We start from the raw sequence: 24033 nt of genomic DNA on the forward strand, positions 1-24033 counted from the left end.
TTTTAATGAAACCTTAGTCCTTGCTCCTTTTATTGAAAAAAGATTAGGTTTGAAATGTCTATTTAAAAGTAAATAATGAATTTACTCACCAAAGTTTTATAAATAAAAAATTGAAGATAAAAGATCAATACATAATATATTCCAAATTAAAATACAAAGTAGTGCGAAGTTTAAAAACTTTTTAAAAAAAAACATGTTGTTTGTTATTTTTGGTTTTTAATGAAACCTTGATCCTTGGTCCTTGCTCCTTTAATTGAAAAATAATTCGGGTTTGAATTAAAATTTTCGAGTAGTTATAAGCTTGTGGATACAGGGGGTCGAATTAATTAACGCCCCCCATTTTGAAATGTCTATTAAAAAGTAAATAACTAATTTACTCACCAAGGTTTTATATATCACAAGTTGAAGATAAAAACACAATAAAAATATATTCAGATTTAAAACAAAAAAGTAGTGTTTTTTTTTTAGAAATTTAGCTGTAAAGTCCAAAGTTTAAAACCTTTTTTTTAAACCACGTTGTTTGCATTTTTTTAATGAAACCTTGGTCCTTGCTCGTTTAATTGAAAAAAAAATAGGGTTTGAATTACATTTTTGGAGTAGTTATAAGCTTGGAAAGACAAGGAGTCGAATTAATTCAATCCCCCCCATTTGACATGTTTATTAAAAAGTAAATAATTAATATTACTCACCAAAGTTTTATAACTTAAAATGGAAGATAAAAGATCAATAAATAATATATTAAAATTTAAAAAAAAAAAGTATTTTTTTTTAGAAATTTACCTGTAAAGTCCGAAGTTTAAAACTTTTTTTTTAAATCACGTTGTTTTTTTTTAAATGAAACCTCGGTCCTTGGTCGTTTAATTGAAAAAAGATTAGGATTTAAATTACATTTTTCGAGTAGTTATAAGCTTGGAAAGACAGGGGGTCAAATTATTCAATATTTTTCACAAAGTTTCTGACACACCTAATGCTGTGTCAACCTTCTTGAAAAGTCTTCCCCTTTCCGATCCAGCGGAGATAACTCCTTGCTTTTCGGTTATTTCCCTTCATAGCAGGAGCGGAAACAATACAGGTGAAAGAGCAGAAATTGATTATAATAGACAACGGCCTAAATGTATTTACATACATTAGACTTTAAGAATGAAGGAAAGGCAGAAAAAAAGAAAGAAAGAAAAAAAGAAATAAAGAAATAAAGGAAAAAAGGGAAGCTCTTTACAATATTTGCATTTTTACGAGTTTTTCTGTGAATATCTTTACGGAAGTGGGGGCAAGCGATTGTACCTTCGTTGAGCATATACGACGAAAAATACAAAACCTTCCTTTTTTTAAAAGTCACTTACGAAAGTCCATCTACTAATGATTTTTTTTTTTTACTTTTCCTTGGCTAAAATGTTTATTCTTCGAATTGATCGCAGGTTTTGAGGCTTCTTAAAGTTATTCGACCTTCCGGTCCATTTTCATTATTATGATTCCTTGCATGCGTTTTTTGTGCTTGTCTATAGCGAGTTTTATTAAATAAATCTGACCAATCTGTTTTACAATTAGTATCAACTGCTTGCAGTAGTAATTAGAATTGTAATATAATTTTTACCATTATATGATACATCCAGAATATGATAGGCATAATGCTTTTAAGGGTTACTGCTTTTGATCGCTTGTATTTTTATTGATTTACTATTTTCAGTTCATCTGTTTTGTTCGGCAATTCGGTAAGTGAGCCGGCATCTCAAAAAGTCTAACTCAAACTTAATTTTATATAAGTATACATATGATCAACAGACAGAAACAAATTGATTTATTATGAAATAGATTATCAAACATCAGGAGTTATACCATTCTATTTTAAATATCAATTTCATAAATTACCCGATTTAATAATAGTCTGAACGTGAATACAAACGTATATATTGGACAATAAAAAAGATCATTGTGTCTCTTGTTAGATATTTATCAGTTTTTAAACTAGTAAAATTTTCGATTAAAAATTGTTCATTATAAGTTGCTAGCAGGACCCGTTAACTGGCGTTGCCCGGTGGTAGCAACCTTCCTTCCGTTCTTATTGCGTAAAAGAAGGGAAGATGACACTTCAAAACGGCGTTTCTTTTGGTTGTCGTCCGATTTGTGAGGCACCCATTTATGAAGTTTTTCGTGTTTACAATCTCTCTCAAACTGTTGGAAATCGACATATACGTTACATCTCATTCAGAAACAAGTTCTAGAACAGTTGTGCGTGAATCGGCCTCGACTAAGGTTGATCGTTGTCAACATCCGATGGCTTACCATCTTACTATCTTAAAGTTGTCGCCACGACGAAATTTTTTAAAGCCCTATTATGCTGTGCGTCCAGTGGGTGTTTCTGTGCCAACATTTCGTTGGTTCGTCGAGCTGTTTCAGCAGCCTTTTCACCTAGTTTAAATTGAAATGTAAAAAAAAATTGTGCAAATTACCTTTTGAACGCCCTGAAAAAAGACAGAATTGTTTTTAACGATTATAATGTAAATAATTAGATAGAACGGAATTTTTTTTATTGAAATAATATATAAAGTCAAGGTATCATCATAAAAGTTTATTTGAAAATACATGATTTAAAATTAAAATTAAGAATTGCGCAAGAACTCTCTTGTTCACCGTGTATTTTCAAATTACATTGCAAGCTTACTTACAATCAATTTCCTATACGTGCATTTTATGGGTTAATAGGGAAGTCAGAAGTAAGAAACATCAAATAATACGGACTAGAAAAGATCGTTCCTTACTAGATAGTAAAATCGTTTGTTGGCAATGTAAAGGCAAGCAAATTGATCCAAGTGGTAAAACTATTTTATAAACCAAATTGTCATGCACTTAGATTAAAACGGTGTTGTATTGGTTTTAATTGCTTCCCCACGACAGTAATATGTTACAAAATGTTTTATTTAATTTGGGGGGGGAACTAGCTCCCGAAAAATGGACACTCTGCAATTCGACAATTTTTTTAACTGCTATATAGTATAGAAAGGTTTTCCCTACATTGGCTAACGAAATGAAGTAACTGAAGTGTAGCATCAGAAAAGATACTACACTCTAATATCTAAGCCCACAGTAGACTTTATTTATTGGATCTATATGATAGGAAATACGATAAATTGTATTATTTATTTGTAACATTAATATGCTCTTATCAAATTACTTTCAGCATTTTTGCAAATCCAACAAACTCTCTATTGGAACTTATTTGTTGTACCAATTTAATACAAATCTAGTTACAGTTATGACTTAACAAATATGAAAATGTCATGTTTATTCCTCCCTGCAGATTTTGTTGGCATATTGACATAAAAGATTTAATAGTTTAATTCTGAATGTATATTGGTGTTTTGTATAATAAAAATGTAGTTTCACAGACTAAATAATCAGATTATTTCTTTCTACTATTATACAAAAGAAAAGAAACATTTGTGTGAGTGTGTTGCCTATAGGCTCCAAAACGGTTGGGCCGATTTTTGTTAAATTTCACACAAATGTACTTTATGTATCTTGTAATATTCTTATGCTTTCGACTGATATTGATGATCGATAATCCAATAAATGAAATGAGGAACAAGCGATTTTTACCAAAGTTCAAACTCTTAAGTACTTTAACATCACAAGTGTGCTTGATAATATTATTACAACACAAGATGAAAGGCGAAGCATATAAGATCAACAGTAGTTTGTTTTATATGACAGGGTCTCGTTCGAAATAAATGATTCTGTTTAGTGCACAACTGAACCATGATACTTTACTTTTGCATGTGAAACTTTGATTAAACTTATTGTGTAATTATATAAATAACATTAGTCTAAACCCTTGTAGAAATGTAAAATTGTATAAACAAAATTAGTTTAAACCAAATATTTACATTTTATTTAAATTGTATGAACAAAATTAGTCCAAACAAAATATTTTTGTACGATTTTATAAAAATATTAGTCTAAACCCAATATTAACTTTAAGTTTAATTGTCTGAAGAACATGAATCCACAAAATTAACTTTATAGTAAATAGTATAAAAAAATTGTGTAAATCAAATATAATATTTTTGTTAAATTGTATGAACAAAATTAATCTAAACCCAGTATTGTAAACAGATACAATGGTTAATACTCATTGAAAGTAACTAGCAGAAAAACAGAAAATACAAAGAATATTTTAAAAATTTAAGGATAAAGATAAAAAATCGAAGATGATTTTCATAGTTCTATTCTTTATTCAAATAAAAATATTCTTTTCTAACGATCATCGCAGAATTGTGCGAGTCTTATCTGAACTTTTCACTTACAGACATGTTCGAGTGTATTGTGGATCGCTATAAGATGGCTAGAGATGAAAGGAAAAGCACGTGGAATATTGAAATCCACAAATTTAATATATTCATTTCTGCGAACTATTAAATCAGTCCGTCTGGCTATTTGCATAACAGAACGACATACATTTGCAATAACTATTTTGTTATTCAATGAGAGAAAGAAAATCAAAAGCCAATATGAAAATCTCGAGTTGGAAAGAATTAATAATTATATACAACTCAGAGAAAGTTTCTTCCTAAACTTTTAGAGTGATCGACAGATACCGGCACTATTTACAACCCCACTAAAAACACAAACTTCTACTACAAGTCTAATAATAATACTATAACTACTATTAATAATACTACTATAACTACTACTAATAATAATATCAACAATAATAATAACAGTAATAGTAACAGAAATAATAATAATAATAATAATAATAATAATAATAATAATAATAATAATAATAATAATAATAATAAAAGGAAAAACGGGAAAATAAAAAAGTGAGAAAAGAAACAGCAACAGGGATAATTCACGAGGATGACAAAAGACGAGATTAATGAGAACACTAAGACATGGCTACAAAAAGGAAACCTAAACAGAGAAACTGAATCCCCCATAACAGCCGCAAAAGACAACACTATCAGTAAAAAAAAAACAAATGAAAACAAGAATCGACAAGACACTATAAAACAGGTAATGCAGACTTTATGGACAAAGAGGCGAAACAATAAATCACATAATAAACGAATGCACAAAGTTAACCCAACAATAATATAAAAAGTGAGTAAAGCGGTATACAAGAAATTATGCAGACAACTGCATCTTGAAAACACTGATAAATGACACAAGCGCAAATAGGCAGCAGTGCTTGAAAACCAGTCACAATATTCTGTGCAACATTGATATATAAACAAACAAACCCATCCAAGCAAGAAGACCGGAAGTGTACAAGAAAAAAAAGTATTGCCAGATTGTACACTTTACCGTCCCAGTAGCCCACAAGGTGAAGAATAATCAGACAGAGAAGTAGAGCAAATACATAAACCTGACTAGGGAGCTCAACGGGATATGGAAGATGAAGAAAGTTAATATAACACCAATAATAGCAAGAGACCTAGGAACAATAAAGCAAAACTTTTAAAAAAGATTTGAGCAATTTGGAATCAGAGGTATGGCTGAGAAGATACAACGTATAGCCATAATAAAAACGGCTGGAATACTTAGTCAAACCCTTAGATGTGAGGACTAATATATATGACCCGCGGGCGTTACCTGGGCATACAGAAACTATTATAGAGGTAATATACAACGAAATACCACTTGCAAACTGGATACTTATATAACTGTTGTAATTCTCCCCCTTTTACTTTTATTTTTTATTTTTATTATTATTATTTTTTTTTTTTTTTTGCTGGTCACCAAAAAACTAGTGCTGCAGTAAATAATACGAAGGGTCAAGGGGGATGGAAAGATCGAGAAGAGAAAATGTTAACTTTACCTCCGCTAAATGAGCGCGAAGAGGACAGTGATCTTGGGGAGGCGGATTTCCACCAATATCTCAGTGAAGACGAATGGTCGCTACCAATGAGAAACCAATGACAAATGACTGTTGCGATAATGCAAATTAATTTGTAAGGATTGTCGAAGGAAGTAGAGAGTATTGTAAATCTTGACAAACGTGTTGTTACTTAGACTCCAGAGAGCACCACAGGTTGTTTGAAAAGACAATTCATTGATTATGGCCTACGTGAAAGCTCCTATGGTGTAATAATAATAATAATAATAATAATAATAATAATAATAATAATAATAATAATCATTTACTCAGATCACAAATGTTCATGCATGTAAAAATTTGTCAATACAGCTGAGATGATATTTTTTTATAGAGACACAGAAGGAATAAAGGGTCCCTCTAAAATTATGCAAGCTGCCAAAGTTACCGTTCTTGTAAAAACGAACCCATTAGCTTGCCGTATTCAGTGGTAGATATTTCATTTTTCATGCTATTTTATTGACTGGTAAAAACATAATTATTTGTGGTTGGGGTAAGTTTTTAAAAATTAAATACTAATTTTCATTCTCGTGTTTACTCCACATAACAAGCTCACATGAAAAGAACCTTTTTGTCGAATATCATTTTAAGGCGCAAATAGACTAACAAACTTAATATAAGTACATGTTTAAATGACACATTTTATACATACTCCTTGTCCACGTATTTCTGTGAGTGTGATAGTGCACTTCGCCACCCTATTAATGAGAGGTACACACTATAACTGTACTAGAACCACGTGTAAACCAATTCTGAGCTTGGCTATAAAGATATCAGCAACACATTTCAGAAACTGTGGGAACAAGATTAATGATCTGAATGTCATAGCCATCAGGCAGGTTATCTCGGTGGCCAGAATCTGGGACATGGTCGTCATCCTGTGAATTTTGGTTTCTCTAATTTCAGAAACAAAAATATCACAGACACAGGACAAATAATAATTTTCATTCATTTCATGTACCAAAAGAATACAGATCAAACATAGAACTAAATTAACAGACAAATACCCGGAGGAAGAAGTGGAGAACAAAAGAGAATAGATTGCTATTACAGAATTCACCCCAAAGAATAAGGATAGCATAAACGGGTTGCAGAGTTTCGCGACATGGTCAGCGAGTACAATATAATCGAACAAAGAATTGCGGATGAAGCGAAACGTATTTACAAGAGAAGTTCGATTTTAAATCTAGAACTAATGGAAATACAACGCATGATAAATTAGTAAACAGACGCAGAAACAACCCTGAATGGAAGTCACACACAGAAGTTCCGCCAAAACGTAAAGACAGCAAATATTGAGATCAATATTTATGAAACAACGAAACTAAACATCATGCAACTTATGAACGAAGAAAAGTAGAAATCTCATACCTACGCAACTAGGAATGGAACAAAAATTCAGAACAAAAAACATAAAAAGTGAAAAAGCCGCTCCCATACATCCCAGCAGATAATATTACAGGATTAAATAAATTAATCTACGCAGGTGCCAACACAGTAAGTATGGAGTTTCAAGTAGCAAAACAAAAGTAGAAAAACAACCAGAGGAAAAAAAAAGAGACCGACAAAACCTTAATGGAAATCGAAGCTCAATAAACGTTAAAAAGAAGTCAAATTGATAAAGAAGAGGAAAATAAATAACAGATGATGAACACCAAGAAATGTGATCACCTGGGAGAAGCTAAGCAAAATAAAAGCAGCAAAAGAAAGAAAACACAAATCTGAACCGTGCAAACAAAATGGGACTTTGGAAAAATAATAAAAGCCAATTCTATGAAAATGTAAATAGAAGAAAAACAAAAAAATAACGACGTGACCCGACAAAAACAAAACTCTACTTGAGTAAAATAGGGGCAGAGCGAAAAGATCATAATAGAAATGCCATATGGCTGAAAGACATGAACGAAGAGTTACATCAAATAGTAGAAGGACAAAGAACGAAATCATCAATGAAAGCCTCAAGAAAACCCCATGAAAATTGGCCAATTGGAGATGACTAGGTCACGAGGAGATACACGCTTACTGATTCAAAAAATTCATGACGCTAGATGAAAGACTGACCTAAAACTTGCAAAGTTGTATATACGAAGCAGACGTGCCAGAATAAATGACCAAGAGAACTAGTTCAAAAATATATATTTTAAGAAAGCGCCCCTAGCAACTACCGGTTTATACCATACTTACCTACGACGTGCAACGTACTGACAGCATAACTTAGTTATCCCAGCCTACTTTCCGAGGAACAAAAAGAAATACCAAAACTACAAATAAAAGCATATGATACTATACATAGACCAAAATATCCTGAAGGATGTAAAATGTAGACAAAAGACGGTAGCCATGACATGGATCGACTACAAGAAAGCGTACACGATCCTAGAATCATGGATAATAGAATGCCTGAAAAAATATGAAATTCAAGACATGATTCTCAATGTAAATATGTAAACTTAAATTAGCTGCTGATGGACACCACATAACAGTGATTAAAATGCAAAGAGGTATCTTCGAAATAGATTACCTATCACCATGACTGTGCATCATAGTCATTATGTCCCTTACCAATATACTAAGAAATTGCAAAGCCGGATACAAGTTGACTAATACGGAGGAAAAACGAACAACCTTATGTACATGATCTGATACTTTTTTGCGAGGTTTAAAAATGAATTAGGAAAGCTAATATACACTACCAGAATCTTCAGCCAGAATATCCAAATAAAATGTGTATGGCGAAGTGCGCAATGCTAGTAAATGGGTAAACAGAAGGCAATGGAAAGCATGGACTAAGCGGAGGGCACAAGGTGAGCATGACGTCTACAGATATTCGGGAGTTCTGGAAGCAGACAACATTGAAGCAACAGAAATAAAAAAGAAAATTGAAGAGTATACATCGGAAGAACAATAAAACTCTTAGAAAATAAACTATATTGTCGAAATCTAATAAAAGCTACGCACACATGTTTTCAATGCTCCTAATATTAGTAGTGTTACCTTGATACTATGAAGCGTGTATAGGCTGGCCTAAAAGAGTACCTAGGAATCTGTACCAGAAAGCTTATTACTATGCACAATAAACTACACCCAAAGAATGACTTTACCTGAAAAGGAAACGCGGAGGAAAATGGACTGGTTTGTATAGAAGACGATGGAAACACGAAAAAAAATTCGAACAATGCATAATGCATAACATAATGGAAAAGTGAAAATAATGAGAAAAACAGAAAACGGAAAGACAAGAGATAAGACAAGAAAAAAAATGAGAAGATAAATAGTTACACGAACAACTCATATATGACAAGATACAAGATCCATAGATGACAAGATACAAGACTTATGGATGACAAGATACAAGACTAACGAAAACGGCTACAAAGGAAACCTAAACCGAGAAACAGAATTTCTAATAACAGCTGCATAAGTTAACGCGATAAAAACTAACCACTCCAAAGCAAAATCGACAAACACAAGAAAACAGTAAACGCAGAGTCTGTGGACAACGACGAAACGATAAACCATATAATAAGAGAATGTAACAACTTAACCCTAAAAGAATACAAGAACAGTTTGGATTGCAGTGCACTGAGAAGGATGTGGAAAACCTCGTCTTGAACACCCAGAAAATAGTAAAATTACAAACGTGCAGCAATAATTGAAAAGGAAAGTCAAAGAAGCATATGGTATTGAAATTCAAACAGATAAACCCATCTAAGCAAGTAGACCGGATGTTGTAATAACTAATACGCAAGAAGAGCTCTGCCAAATCGTAAATTTTGCTGTTCCAGCAGACCACAGGTTGATTATGAAAGAAAACTCTAAGAAAAGTGGAACAAATAGGCAGAAAGCTAAAAGTGATATTGAAGATAAGGAAGGTCAATGGAACAGCAATAATAGTAGGAGGGATTAGGGACAATTCAAAAAATCTTTGAAAACATGATCATCTTCAGGTGGAATTGGTGGGATTGATGAGATAAAAGTGTGCTACACTATGAAGTGATAATTAGATAAGTAGAAAAAAAGCTTGGTGACATCGATGGGTCTGTAAGACAGTATTAGAAAAGCTCTACAATTACGCGCTATTTGAGTATGCTGCTATTGGTCTCAAATGTGATGTTATTAATAGTAGAGTGCTGCGTTCTTAAGTAAATTGCATCGGAATGTTTTATCTCTTTCGGATTAATTCCATGCCAACGGTTTTACAAGTATCCACAAGGATTCATCTTAGTATAAAAGGGGACAGTTATGCTTTTCTTGTAACTGTTGATGAATGCCACTGGTATTGGATAAATGAATAAGAAGACGGCGGGATAATATTTCTGTTGTATATGCAATGCAATTATTTGTCTTCCTATAATGATTATGAAGTCACATTTTTCTAGAGGGCCACTTGCCTCGAATTTATTGAGGATTTTCTACTTTTCGATCATTCACTTTTTACTCCAATTCACTTTCACTTTACCAATTCAAGCTGAAGATGATTCGTCATCGAATCGAAAGCTTTCATTTTTCTTATGGATTTGTTATTTAAATCTTCGATTTCGATATGTATATATATATATATATATACATATATATAATATATATATAGTATATATTTATTTATATGATATATACATATATAGAGATGGATTTATTATTAAAATCTTCGATTTCGATATATATATATATTTATAATGTATGCATATATAGAGAGAGATAGAAGGCATTAACGTGTATTCTTTATAATAAATATGTAATGTTAATATATTATTCATATAAATAACATCCGTCAAAAAATGGTATCTTTGATTGGTAAATAGTAAAGAAATAAATATAACTCTAGTTGGATTCGATCCAGCAACACTTGATGGACTATAATTATCTTCACTGATACGTTTATCGCTATAGCCACGTACGTGCATTTGTATTTTTGTATTATTCTAAGATTATTCACACTTGCCTCCATGCATTTATGTCTTTGTATACTCAAAGAATAGGGTTTAAGGCAATAACAGTGTTAATTTTCTATTTTTACTTGACTTTGTTGATTGGATATCGATTTTGAAAAGTGATTTATGAACATTTATGCAATTTTAAAACCTCGGGAAAATGAGTTTCTGAATTCTATTTTGGTTTGTTTACACATTTATTGAAATTCTCCATGTTAATTGTGAATGTCATGAAGAAAATCAGTCAAATATATTTTGCATTGATTATTTACGTACACATGTATTAAAATTGGTAAAAATTTCCCATTTTCTCTTTATGTACATCGGCCGCGAATTTCGTCTCATAAGTTATGCAAAATCGCAAACCAGAGATTATATTAAATACCGTATCTTGCGCGTTTCTAAATGTCTAAAATTTGTTAACTTTATGTGTCTTATCTCGTAATAAAAATCCCTCTTTCGTAGACGAAAAGAACATTTTCCGAACAACAGAAATAAAAGTTTTGTTTTTTTTTAAATCGCATTGACTTATTACTGATCTAAATGTAACAACAAAGATAGTGAAAGTAGCTTCGTGTTAACAAAGGTTACAAGTTGGTAAAATATTATTTGAATTTTTCTTAAATTAAATACATTTCTCATTGAATAGAAAACCTAGTTCAAAATGACAAATGCTTGTACAAAACCAAACATGGATTAATATCATTATCACAGAGAATAATACAATTTAATTAAAACATTTAAGAATAATGGTTTTCTATTACTATTACAGTTCAACGATCATTCAATTTCTCTAATGTAAAATCTTGGATAACTTATACTGATTAAACTAATCATATGTTTTCTAAGTGTGAGCGCATTTTTTTTAATTAAAGCGAACATATTTTATGACAACTTGTAGTTGTAAGAACTAATCTTCTGTGTAAACACACACACACTCACACACACATATATATAATATATATATATATATATATATATATATATATATATATATATATATTAGCAACCAGTTAATAAAATATGTTAAAGAACACTTTGAAATGAGTTAAAAAACATTTAATCTAAAAAGGAAATACTAGATAAATGGATAGTCCTTAATCCGCGGAGTTTCGAAGAAATACTCTCCTTCTCATCAGAGGGTAGGCATTAGAAAAAATGCGGGATCGGATTTTGCATGCAGAAGTATTTGATGAAACAACAAGTAAGTCAAAGATCTTACTTGAAAACAAAAAAGTGAAGCAGAGGGAATATGGTGAAGAAAAAGGTGATTTCACATGAATGGATAGTCTGGTGGAAGATATATATGTATATATATAAATATATATATATATATATAAATATATGTATATATAAATATATATATATATATATATATATATATATATATATATACGTGTGTGTAATTTTCCCCTACGTCAAACTCATACCATCATGAGGAAATGACTATGTGAACGAAAACGAAAATTATTAAATATCGGAATGCTGCTAATATGTGCATTTCCAACTCGCCAACAGCGTTTCCATTCTTGGCAATCACGTTTCTTTTTTAATATCTAAGTCCCATAATCTATGATAATTGAATGTTCCGCGTGATGTTACCGATAGCGTGGATTAATTTGATTAAAATGCTGGAGATGCTTGCTGTAAGAATGAATAAAAACTTCAAGCGCATTACAGGTTTTACTTTAAGTCTTTACAAAATTCCAGATAGCGAAACAGGGAGAAGAGAAAAAGACGAATCGAATATGATAGTCAGTGACAGATAACAAGAGAATGTGTTATACAGAAACGAAAAAACATGAAAGTTATGTTAAAATACAGAAGGCGAAATAGAGATAAATACACTGCGATCAGAAAGCGATGTTATGTAAAAGTGACTACAAAATTAAAGGTATTCCATTTTTTACTTATGTATGAACAGGATCACTTACTTTAAAGCTTTTATATAGAAACAGCACTAACCCTATGCAGATTTAACCAGCTTCCTGCAATAGGGGAATTTCCATGGCGTTATTAAATTCACAAGCGGTCCTCACTCGCATGTATATCATCGTATGGCGAGATGACGGCGTTAGGTCGTTGCAATTCTTGTAGGAAGTGTCGACGCCATTCTACATACAGAGACTGGAATTCCCAAATTGGTCACCCATTTGGTAATGATCAGGCTCAACGTTACTTAACTTCGATGATCTAACGAGACTCGGTGTCGACGTGATTATGCCGTATTAAGCTTTTCTATACAGACTGAGTGGTGTGCAGTATGTGTTCATATTTAAAGATGACGAGAGTTCATATTGAGACATATATAAAACGTATAATGATTGTGATGACACTTCTGGTGGGAGACATTTTATATATATACATAACATCATGACGACGACTGTGACAATCCTTGTAAGTTTCATATTATTAATACAGACTGCATGATAAGATGCAATAGTTTGTATACACATATAGAGAGGAGGAGATACTTCACTTATGATGATGGTAGAGGCACACATAATTCTTGAAAGCGTTTACACAATGTTCGTTATAAGATGATAAAACACGTTTATGATGAATGACGACACGAGACAAACAGTTACAAAGTATTAATGGTGATTGCTTTATTATTCTGATCGGCCGTTCGGAATTCAGCATGATCTAATCTTCTACCCTTCGCCTCTAAGGGACTCCCCTCTCAAACTAATTCCCTCAACTCTTTGCTTATCTCCGTCAATAACTGATTCCGAACCCATAGAATCCTATATTCAGAAAGTCCTTTGTTTATGACGTCATAAATGTGTTTCCAAACGTGACTAATTTTCACGTGGCTTTATATATGTTTGTCCAAACACACTTTTGGCAAATAAAAGAATCCTCAATTCTAATATTTAACCTATTTTCAAATTATATATTTTTAATTTGCATTGTCCATTCTTTTACTGGCATATTTAATATTCAGATTTCTAAAAGAATTAACAATAGCCTTGATTTCTAACATTCCCTTTCTTAACACTTGCCTATAGAGTTCGATTCTAGGCTTATCCTCATCTCATTTTCACTTATCTAGTATTCTTCTTATTTACATGGAAAGGGGCAGCCCTTTCTATGTAACATGAGAAAGGGGTAGAAAGACTGGAAGGAAAGCAAAAGAAGTATAAGATTAAAGGTGATAGATCAATAAAGAAATAGCTGCACAGAAAGAAATAAAGAGACATAAATTATGAAAAAAGAAACAAAGAAGATAAATAACTACAAACGAGCGAATGAAGTCGTCTATAGAAATCGATTTAAAGAGGAATAAAAAATGAAAACGAAAGGCCGGATGCAAGATATAGGAAAAAAGAGTATAAACGATGAGGAAGGAAACGAACATAACAAGACATGAAGAAACAGAGATAAACAGAAATAAGCGATAATAGAGATGCACCCTTGACTTAATAAAATAATAAAATCATAAAATAATAATATACAGTTGGAAAAAAGTAATAGAAAATACAGATTAAAATAACAACATACTTTACGTAATTTTCTGTATTTTTGAGAGGAGGTGTTTCATTGATTGAGATTGTCGGACTGACTTCCTTATCTTGGTTGTAATTGTCACAACGTTTCGGCCGTTTTGCTCTCCGGCCTTCATCAGGTGTTTTGTATCGAACTTGGGAACCGTTTGTTAGGAGTCTCGAACCAAACCCTTTATTATTATTACGTGGTTACCGTGTTCGGACTCCAGCTAGGCTCTGGGACATGAAAAAATGGCAGGCCTAATCGCAGATGGTAGCTAGGGTAAAATAAAGAAGGACCCAACTTTGAAAACCGAAAGAAAGCTGTTACAAATCCTTACCAAATACAAGGAACACATCATTCCGATGAGATATAGACAGCTGGTCCAGCATTACAGTAAGCTACCACATATGTACGGTCTCCCCAAGATACACAAAGACGGTATTCTACTCAGACACATAGTGAGCTGCCGAGGCTCAGCATGCCACCCACTGAGCAGGTACCTTGTGGATATAATAAACCCATTAGCAGGCAAGTCAGCAACACATGTAAAGAATTCTGCCCACTTCACGGAACTGATCAAGGGAGCACCCATCAGTACAAACCAAATGATAAGCCTAGATGTGGTTAGCCCGTTCACTAAAGTCCCAACTAGTGAGGCACTAGCAGTAATTCAAGACAAACTAGCTGCAGACCCCTCCATAGAAGAGCGCACATGTGTACCATTGCCAAACTTAATCGAAATGCTGACATTCTGCATAGAAACAACCTACTTCAGAATGGGTACTGACCTATATCGACAAGAGGAGGGGCTTGTTATGGGCTCGCCATTATCACCAGTGATGGCGAACATATACATGGAATACTTCGAAGACATGGCGTTTGGTTCAGCTCCCTTAAAGCCAACCATGTGGCTAAGATACGTTGATGACACCTTCATACTCTGGCCCCATCAGGAAGACATCCAGGCTCTCCTAGACCATGTGAACTCAATAAGACCATCGATAAAGTTCACAATGGAGAAAGGAAAAGATAACCAACTGGCCTTCCTTGATATACTCATATAACGCACAGAGCATGGGTTTAAGATATCCGTATATCGCAAGCCCACCTTCACCGGACAATACCTTAACTTCAACTCCCATCACCTATACAGTATCAAACATGGAATCGCACGCTGCTTACAACATCGAGCATAGACAATAAGTAGCGACACCATTACATACCACCAAGAAATGGTCAGGTTGATGAATACCCTCCGTCGTAACAACTACCCCGATAGCATAATAGCCACCAGACGTGTTAATAGCATAAGAGAGGAGAATGAAACCCAAAAACCACCAACGGTCTGCCTACCATACATACGAGGCATCTCCGAAAAGATTCACATCAGGACGTTATTACAGAGCGAGTCAACACTCAGACGACACCTGGTACGAGTGAAGCCCCGCATGTAGGAGAACATGACCAAAAACTGCATATACTCCATCCCATGCAGTTGCAGAAAGGTTTACAAGGGTGAAACATACCGCCCCCTTAAAGTAAGGGTGGAAGAACACCGAAAAGCGGTAACTAAAGGGTAGACGGAAAAATCGGGAATAGCCAACCATGTCTGGATGGAGAGGGGGGGCCATCGCCCCCTATGGGATGAAGTAAAAATAATAAACAGAGAGACCCACTGGAAAGTGAGAAAACTTAAAGAAACAGCTCACATGCTCGGACATAACAACCTACTGAGCAAACCAAGCATAGAGCTGAATGCAATTTGGACATCTCTGATAGAGAGAGAAAACCTTGAATAACAACATAGGTTTAACATTAAGAAAAAACAACTAAGAATTGTCCTAGTGACATATGGCCGAGTGGTCCTAGACGTTGTATCAAAGTTTACAGTTACCCAAAGGTGCTGAGTTCAATCCTGAACGTAAAAAGTAACATTCAAAACAGAGAATCAGCAACTATGTCCCAGAGCCTAGCTGGAGTCCGAACACGGTAACCCCGTAATAATAATAAAGGGTTGGGTTCGAGACTCCTAACAAACGGTTCCCAAGTTCGATACAAAACACCTGATGAAGGCCGGAGGGCAAAACGGCCGAAACGTTGTGACGATAACAACCAAGATGAGGAAGTCAGTCCGACAATCTCAATCAATACTTTACGTAACAAAAATGTGTCGGTTTATCATTATTTCAAGTGGGTTAAAACGCTGAAATGAAATTTCAAACAAAGATAAACGGATTTGTGAAATTGACTTTTGCGTTAATCCTTCATTTTGATTTGTTTAAACCTGTGATTATATGAATTAAGCCGCTCTAAATTGGACGCCATTTTATTTTGGACCAACCCATCTAATGAATGGGTTAAAATAATTATTTTGTCTGTTATAGACTCGCTCATCTGGGATTCATTAAAATGAAACCAATCAAAGAAAAACTCATAAATTAATCATTTTTATCTCGCCATTTCGGATAATGTTTAAAGTCTTTTTATAAAAAAATGTCTCATTAAAATTGTCGTTATCATTGTTATGCTTTCGTGAGGATATTCCTTTTTTTCAATAAATGACAAAATGTCAATAAGTCATTTCTATTAATATATATATGTGTGTGTGTCTGTGTCTGTGTGTGTGTTTCGTTATACACGTAGTCTTATGCAAAATAATTTGTGGTTTAATTGTGTATTCTCGCTTAGCTTTCTATCACACATTCACTCTTTTCGTCAGTCAGCAAAAGACTTAACAACATTTATTAAAATGATAGTATAAACAACAGCATACAACCATCGCGATAAAATAAACACTAAGATAGCTGCATAAACATTGTCATTAAAGTACATCCCCAAAATCTCATATTTATCATTCCACCCTCTATATAGCTATAAGATTTTCACTAAATATAAACACCAGTTACACTATATATATATATATATATATATATATATATATATATATATATATATATATATATATACATTATTTAGGCATACGTAAGATATACTTTATAGATCATTAGCTTAAGAAATAGAGGGTTCTAGTACAAAGTTAAAATTATCTTCAACTAAAATCTTATAAGGAAGACAGGGAAGGTATAGTGGCCAGACCTTACAGATCCGTGTATGTGCTGCAACTTGTGGGACATCAGTAAATATATTGTATATATATATATATATATATATATATATATATATATATAATTATATATATATATATAATTATTATTTTTATTATTATTTTGAAAGTATATCTATATATATATATAACGAACATAATTAAAACGTTAGTATTCTTTGTTGAATAATAAATAGTTGTAATTGCTAATTTACAATGCTTATAATGAATTTCTTATATCAATGCTCTATTTTGAATATTGATGTTTTTCATTTCGTAAGGATTGTCATATAGATATTAATATTACGATTTACACTTGTTTTCAGTATATTATTCACCTTGTACAATAGAACTATATATATATATATATGTATATATATATATATATATATATTTAGTTATATAGTTATATATGCTATATATGTTATATTTACAAAAATGATTCTAGCAGAATGCTCTATGAAAAAATCCAAAGATTATGGTGTATATATATATACGCATATATGTATAATTATGCATGTATATATATATATATATATATATATATATATATATATATATAACGAACATAATATATATATATATATATATATATATATATATATATATATATGTATTCCTTCGAATTCGTACTTCTGGATATCGGACTTTCATCAACTTTTCTTGGATTTTACCGTTATTGGATATTCTACTCGTCACTCGATCATACATTTATCCACGTGAAATCATTTTTCTTTTTCCCACTTCCCCTCTGCTTCACTATTTTTTAAGCTTCTACCAAGAAAGCTGTATGGGTCACTTACAGTTTCATTAAATACTTTGCAAACAATTTTGCAAATTCCTACCCCCTGATAGGAAGAAAAATACTTTTGAAACCTCGCGGAATAAGGGCAATCCATTTAATATGCGTCTTCTATTTTCAAAATTAAATGTTTTTAACTCTTTTTAAAGTGTTTTTAACTTTAATTATCATTTTTTTCTTATATATATATATATATATATATATATATATATATATATATATATATACGAGATGCCTTCAAAAATTGTCCATAGTAACGACGTCTTTATCTCTGGCAGGTGCAGGAACTAGTGCAAACTATTATTATTTCTCAGTTATATATATATATATATATATATATATATATATATATATATATATATATGTATATATATACAATACTCAATACATATATTACATGTAAAAGAAACATAAAAAATCAAGTAGTAAATAAATATCAATAAACGCGCATTGAGCTGTTGAATAATTTGATTTTCGGTGATAGTATTTATTCCAAGAGAGAACTAAAATCTAAAGATATAAGACGTTTTGAGGAAAGACGCTATAAAAACATTTGTAAGTCAACGGCTATATTTTCGTTCGAAAAATGAACCAAAACGTCGCCTCTAAATTAACTTGTATTTTACGACGGATACGGAACGCTCTTTTTTATTTATTTCATATGTAGATATACATACGTATAGAAACGAATACTTATATGTACATACATATGCATATATATACATATACATACACAAACATACATATACAAAAAACAGACATATGCACATACAAAAACGTGTATGTATATACATACACCTGTAAGCATCTATACACAAAAGATACATAAGCACAAGTAGGGAGAGGGGGATGGAGTGGCGGAAGGAAAGAGAGATACAGCTGTGAAGGAAATACATATAAATATTATAATATGAAGAAAATTAACACTTAAAGAAAATGTAATTGTTTTGAAAAACGTACGCACATATACATGTATACACATATACACACATATATATACATATGTAAATACACATACATGTACATATACACATACGCCCGCATAAATAGATACATACCTGCATACATAATACGCACACTCATACACATACATAAACCTATATATACGAGAATATGAAGGACAAATTTAGAGAAACTGTAGGAAGTTTGGGAAAGAGTTTGCTAAAAAGGAAAAATAAATGGTTTTCCTCACCCCACCGTGCATATTAGTCATAAGGAAAATGTTTATGGTTGATCTTTGTTTTGATAGAACTTGTATTCATTAAGTTGTATCAGGTTTTTGGTAAGGCCTAAAGTGTGCGTGTTTAGTTTTAGAATACGTTTTTATTTTCATATTCTCGTCTCTGATATAGTGTATAAAAGTTGGATGCTATGTGCGTGTACCTGATTTTGTCAATTGCGTGGTTTGGTAATTTGTACGGGATGTTGTGTGGATTTGTCTCTAATGGTGTGTTAGTGGTTGTTTTGCCGTAGGCGGAACCCCAGGCCTTTTTCCGTCACGTAATGGCCTTTTGAGCATTTAGTGCAGTATAATAAATATACTACATTTGAGCTATTGCATTTGAGAGGGGAAGAGTTTGAGTTGGAGGGGTGAATGTGCTGTTCGTTTTAATATGTTTACATATTAGACACCTTGGCTTTTGCATGCTTTGTTTCCTTGAGATGCTAGGGTGTGGTTTATCTGAATTGATGTTGGCACACTATGTAAGTTGGGGAGTTGTCGTTTGGTACAAATGGGATGTTTATTACATATTGTGTTGCTTATGGGATCTTGTCGCAGTTGCTTGAACATTTATTTTATGCGGTTCTGTAGATGTTTAGTGTTTTATTAAAGTCAAAACCTGTAGGCATTCCTGAGGATGTTGTGTTCATTTTGTAAGTTAGTAGATTATGTCTAGAAATGTGCGATGCTCTGTTGATGGTTTGTTTTTGTTATTTAGAGTTTATATTTGTTGTGGAGAAAGCGATTCGTTAAAATGCCTGCCTGCGTCTCACAATCGAATGAGTTTGTACATATCCTTTCGATTCCGCAGGCATTGACTGTATGTTATTGATTATTTTTTTGTTGCGATTCGGTGGCAGCTCTCAAAATGTAGGTAATTATGCTCGTCGGTGGATTCGGTGTATAGAGATGTGGTTACCTAATTAAATTCTCTCTCTTTCTCTCTCTCTCTCTCTCTCTATATATATATATATATGTGTGTGTGTGTGTGTGTGCGTGTGTGTGTGTGTGTGCGTGTGTGTGTGTGTTAGTTTCTGTTGCAGCCGCAGAAAGAATCTTCTTCTAACTAAAATTAAAATTTTGATGAAGTAGATCACAAGATTACCTCTATACACGATGAAACCACGTTGACAAACCGTTATCTGCTATATCACAGAAGTTAAGCAAGTTTGTGCCTGATTAGTTCTTGATGGGTGATCAAGTGCGAATAATCAGCCATGGTAAGAAGAGATTACACCAAAGAAGAGGTTACAGAGAGCTAAACGAGAACTATGGTTGAAAATTGTCCCTAAAAACAGACCAGCGAAAAGCGGAATTAAAGTCCTTTTTATTTCAATAGAAGGTTCGGAAAACACAAGATCAGCCTGTCAGTTGGAAAGGGAGATGGCGTAGTCGTTGATGTCAAATGCATTTTCTTTGTCACGGGAAAGAAAATTCGAATTCATGAAAAAATAAACTGTAAAGGTAATTACTTGAATATTAGCGGATGTTTGGTCTCGAGCTTGGCCCTGGGGATCAAGAACAGGCCTCTTTGTGCGTGAGATAATTAACAATGAAAACCCTTCGTTTTTAGAAAATTACCTGATCTGAATGTGGGAGAGATGTAGCCGATAATCCAATCAGGGCGAACCAAAGGGGTGGCGGATTGCACGATAATTGGGTAGCTGAAAAACCCAGGCGTGTTCCGAACCATTTATATATATATATATATATATATATATATATATATATATATATATATATATATATATATATATATAACTACTTCATTTACTCACACAAATTTAATATACGAAAGTATAGATTTATGCGTAAACTTTAAGTATTTACTTCAAAAGTGCTCAATACGTAGGTAGAGCTAGTTAGTAATTTATAAAATATATATGGCGACTAAGCTACACTGAATATTCTGCGTTTCATCCAATGTAGGATTCGTCAGGTTTATGCGCGAATTTTGTGGTCGCTTCTTGTTTTTATATATATTGAGGATTTCTAGTTAGCCAATCAGCTTTCTAGTATCCACCACGCCCCCTCCTGTCAGCCAATGGACATGCATTTTATCGAACAAAGGATCTGTTTTAGAACTAGGTTAGTGGTTTAAGGTGGATCTTTCCCTCCTTTTTTTATATATATGAATATACCTATGTGTATTTTTATTTTTTTTATTTTTTTATTTTTATTTTTTTATTTTTTTTATATATGAATATACCTATGTGTACACACACACATGCACACATATATACATATATATACATATATACATATATGTGTGATCGTTTATGTATATTCATGTTTATTTAATTTATTTATTTGTTTGTTTTCTATTGTTATTGTTAGTTTAAAGGTATTTTGTATCGCTATCCTAGAGTAAGTTTTATTTTTTGAACACAGTTTTTTGCTATTTCTCGTCTACAGTTTAATAGATTTTGAGGTTCTTTAAAGTACAGGATAGCAAATTTTTCATGGAGGCATAATTTACATGGGTCGTCTAAATGTCTGCACGTGGTAGCTTGTCTCATTATTTTCCATTCGACTACCGGCGAATGTCCTCTTTCTTTGAGTTCCCAGTATTTATTCGCTAGTGTTGTTTTTATACGGTGTTTTTTTTTTTTTTTGAAGGTACTTTGTGGTCATAGTATCGGGTTTTAAAATCTAAGGAAGTCATGCCTATGTAATATTTCTTGTTATTCGGGTTTTCTTATATATATATAAATATATATATATATATATATATGTGTGTGTGTGTGTAAATATATATATATGTAAATATATATATATATATATATATATATATATATAATATGAGCAAACAGTTAATAAAATATGTAAAAAATCACTTTGAAATGAGTTAAAAACATATTTAATCTGAAAAGGAAACACTAGATAAATGGATAGTCCTTAATCCGCGGAGTTCCGAAGAAATACTTTCCTTCTCATCAGAGGGTAGGAATTAGCAAAATGCAAAAATAGGAATTAGCAAAATGCGGGATTTACATATATATATATATATATATATATATATATATATATATATATATATATATATATATATATATATATACGGAAAAACACGTTGAAACACCGCTTCGTGCCAGATCACCGGTTAAGAAACATTGAGCCTGATCGGTACTAGGTGGGGGACCATTTCGTAAGTTTGAGTGCCTAATTGAAGAAATGTTTAGGTTGGTAATTGGGGGTACTTGAATTCACTGCAAGAGATGCACCTCCAGTCTTTGTAAAGGTATGCATCCAGTAGAATAAAACTCTAATGTAAAAACCTGCGGTCTACTGTGTACTCTGTGCTGTGGCAGTCATCTGCACCGACAAAGTTTAGCAGTAATACAAAAAAGTGTGGTTGGTTCTACACAAAGTATTCACCACTATAAACAAATCGGGATGTTGTGTGGATTTGTCTCTAATGGTGTGTTAGTGGTTGTTTTGCCGTAGGCGGAACCCCAGGCCTTTTTCCGTCACGTAATGGCCTTTTGAGCATTTAGTGCAGTATAATAAATATACTACATTTGAGCTATTGCATTTGAGAGGGGGAGAGTTTGAGTTGGAGGGGTGAATGTGCTGTTCGTTTTAATATGTTTACATATTAGACACCTTGGCTTTTGCATGCTTTGTTTCCTTGAGATGCTAGGGTGTGGTTTATCTGAATTGATGTTGGCACACTATGTAAGTTGGGGAGTTGTCGTTTGGTACAAATGGGATGTTTATTACATATTGTGTTGCTTATAGGATCTTGTCGCAGTTGCTTGAACATTTATTTTATGCGGTTCTGTAGATGTCTAGTGTTTTATTAAAGTCAAAACCTATAGGCATTCCTGAGGATGTTGTGTTCATTTTGTAAGTTAGTAGATTATGTCTAGAAATGTGCGATGCTCTGTTGATGGTTTGTTTTTGTTATTTAGAGTTTATATTTGTTGTGGAGAAAGCGATTCGTTAAAATGTCTGCCTGCGTCTCACAATCGAATGAGTTTGTACATATCCTTTCGATTCTGCAGGCATTGACTGTATGTTATTGATTATTTTTTTGTTGCGATTCGGTGGCAGCTCTCAAAATGTAGGTAATTATGCTCGTCGGTGGATTCGGTGTATAGAGATGTGGTTACCTAATTAAATCCTCTCTCTCTCTCTCTCTCTATATATATATATATATATATATATATGTGTGTGTTTGTGTGTGTGTGTGTGTTAGTTTCTGTTGCAGCCGCAGAAAGAATCTTCTTCTAACTAAAATTAAAATTTTGATGAAGTAGATCACAAGATTACCTCTATACACGATGAAACCACGTTGACAAACCTTTATCTGCTATATCGCCGAAGTTAAGCAAGTTTGTGCCTGATTAGTACTTCATGGGTGATCAAGTGCGAATAATCAGCCATGGTAAGAAGAGATTACACCAAAGAAAAGGTTACAGAGAGCTAAACGAGAACTATGGTTGAAAATTGTCCCCAAAAACAGACCAGCGAAAAGCGGAATTAGAGTCCTTTTTATTTCAATAGAAGGTTCGGAAAACACAAGATCAGCCTGTCAGTTGGAAAGGGAGATGGCGTAGTCGTTGATGTCAAATGCATTTTCTTTGTCACGGGAAAGAAAATTCGAAT

The sequence above is a fragment of the Euprymna scolopes genome, chromosome 30 (genome assembly GCF_053919585.1).
Source record: "Euprymna scolopes isolate OS-2025 chromosome 30, ASM5391958v1, whole genome shotgun sequence".
In the NCBI taxonomy this organism is placed as follows: Eukaryota; Metazoa; Mollusca; class Cephalopoda; order Sepiida; family Sepiolidae; genus Euprymna; species Euprymna scolopes.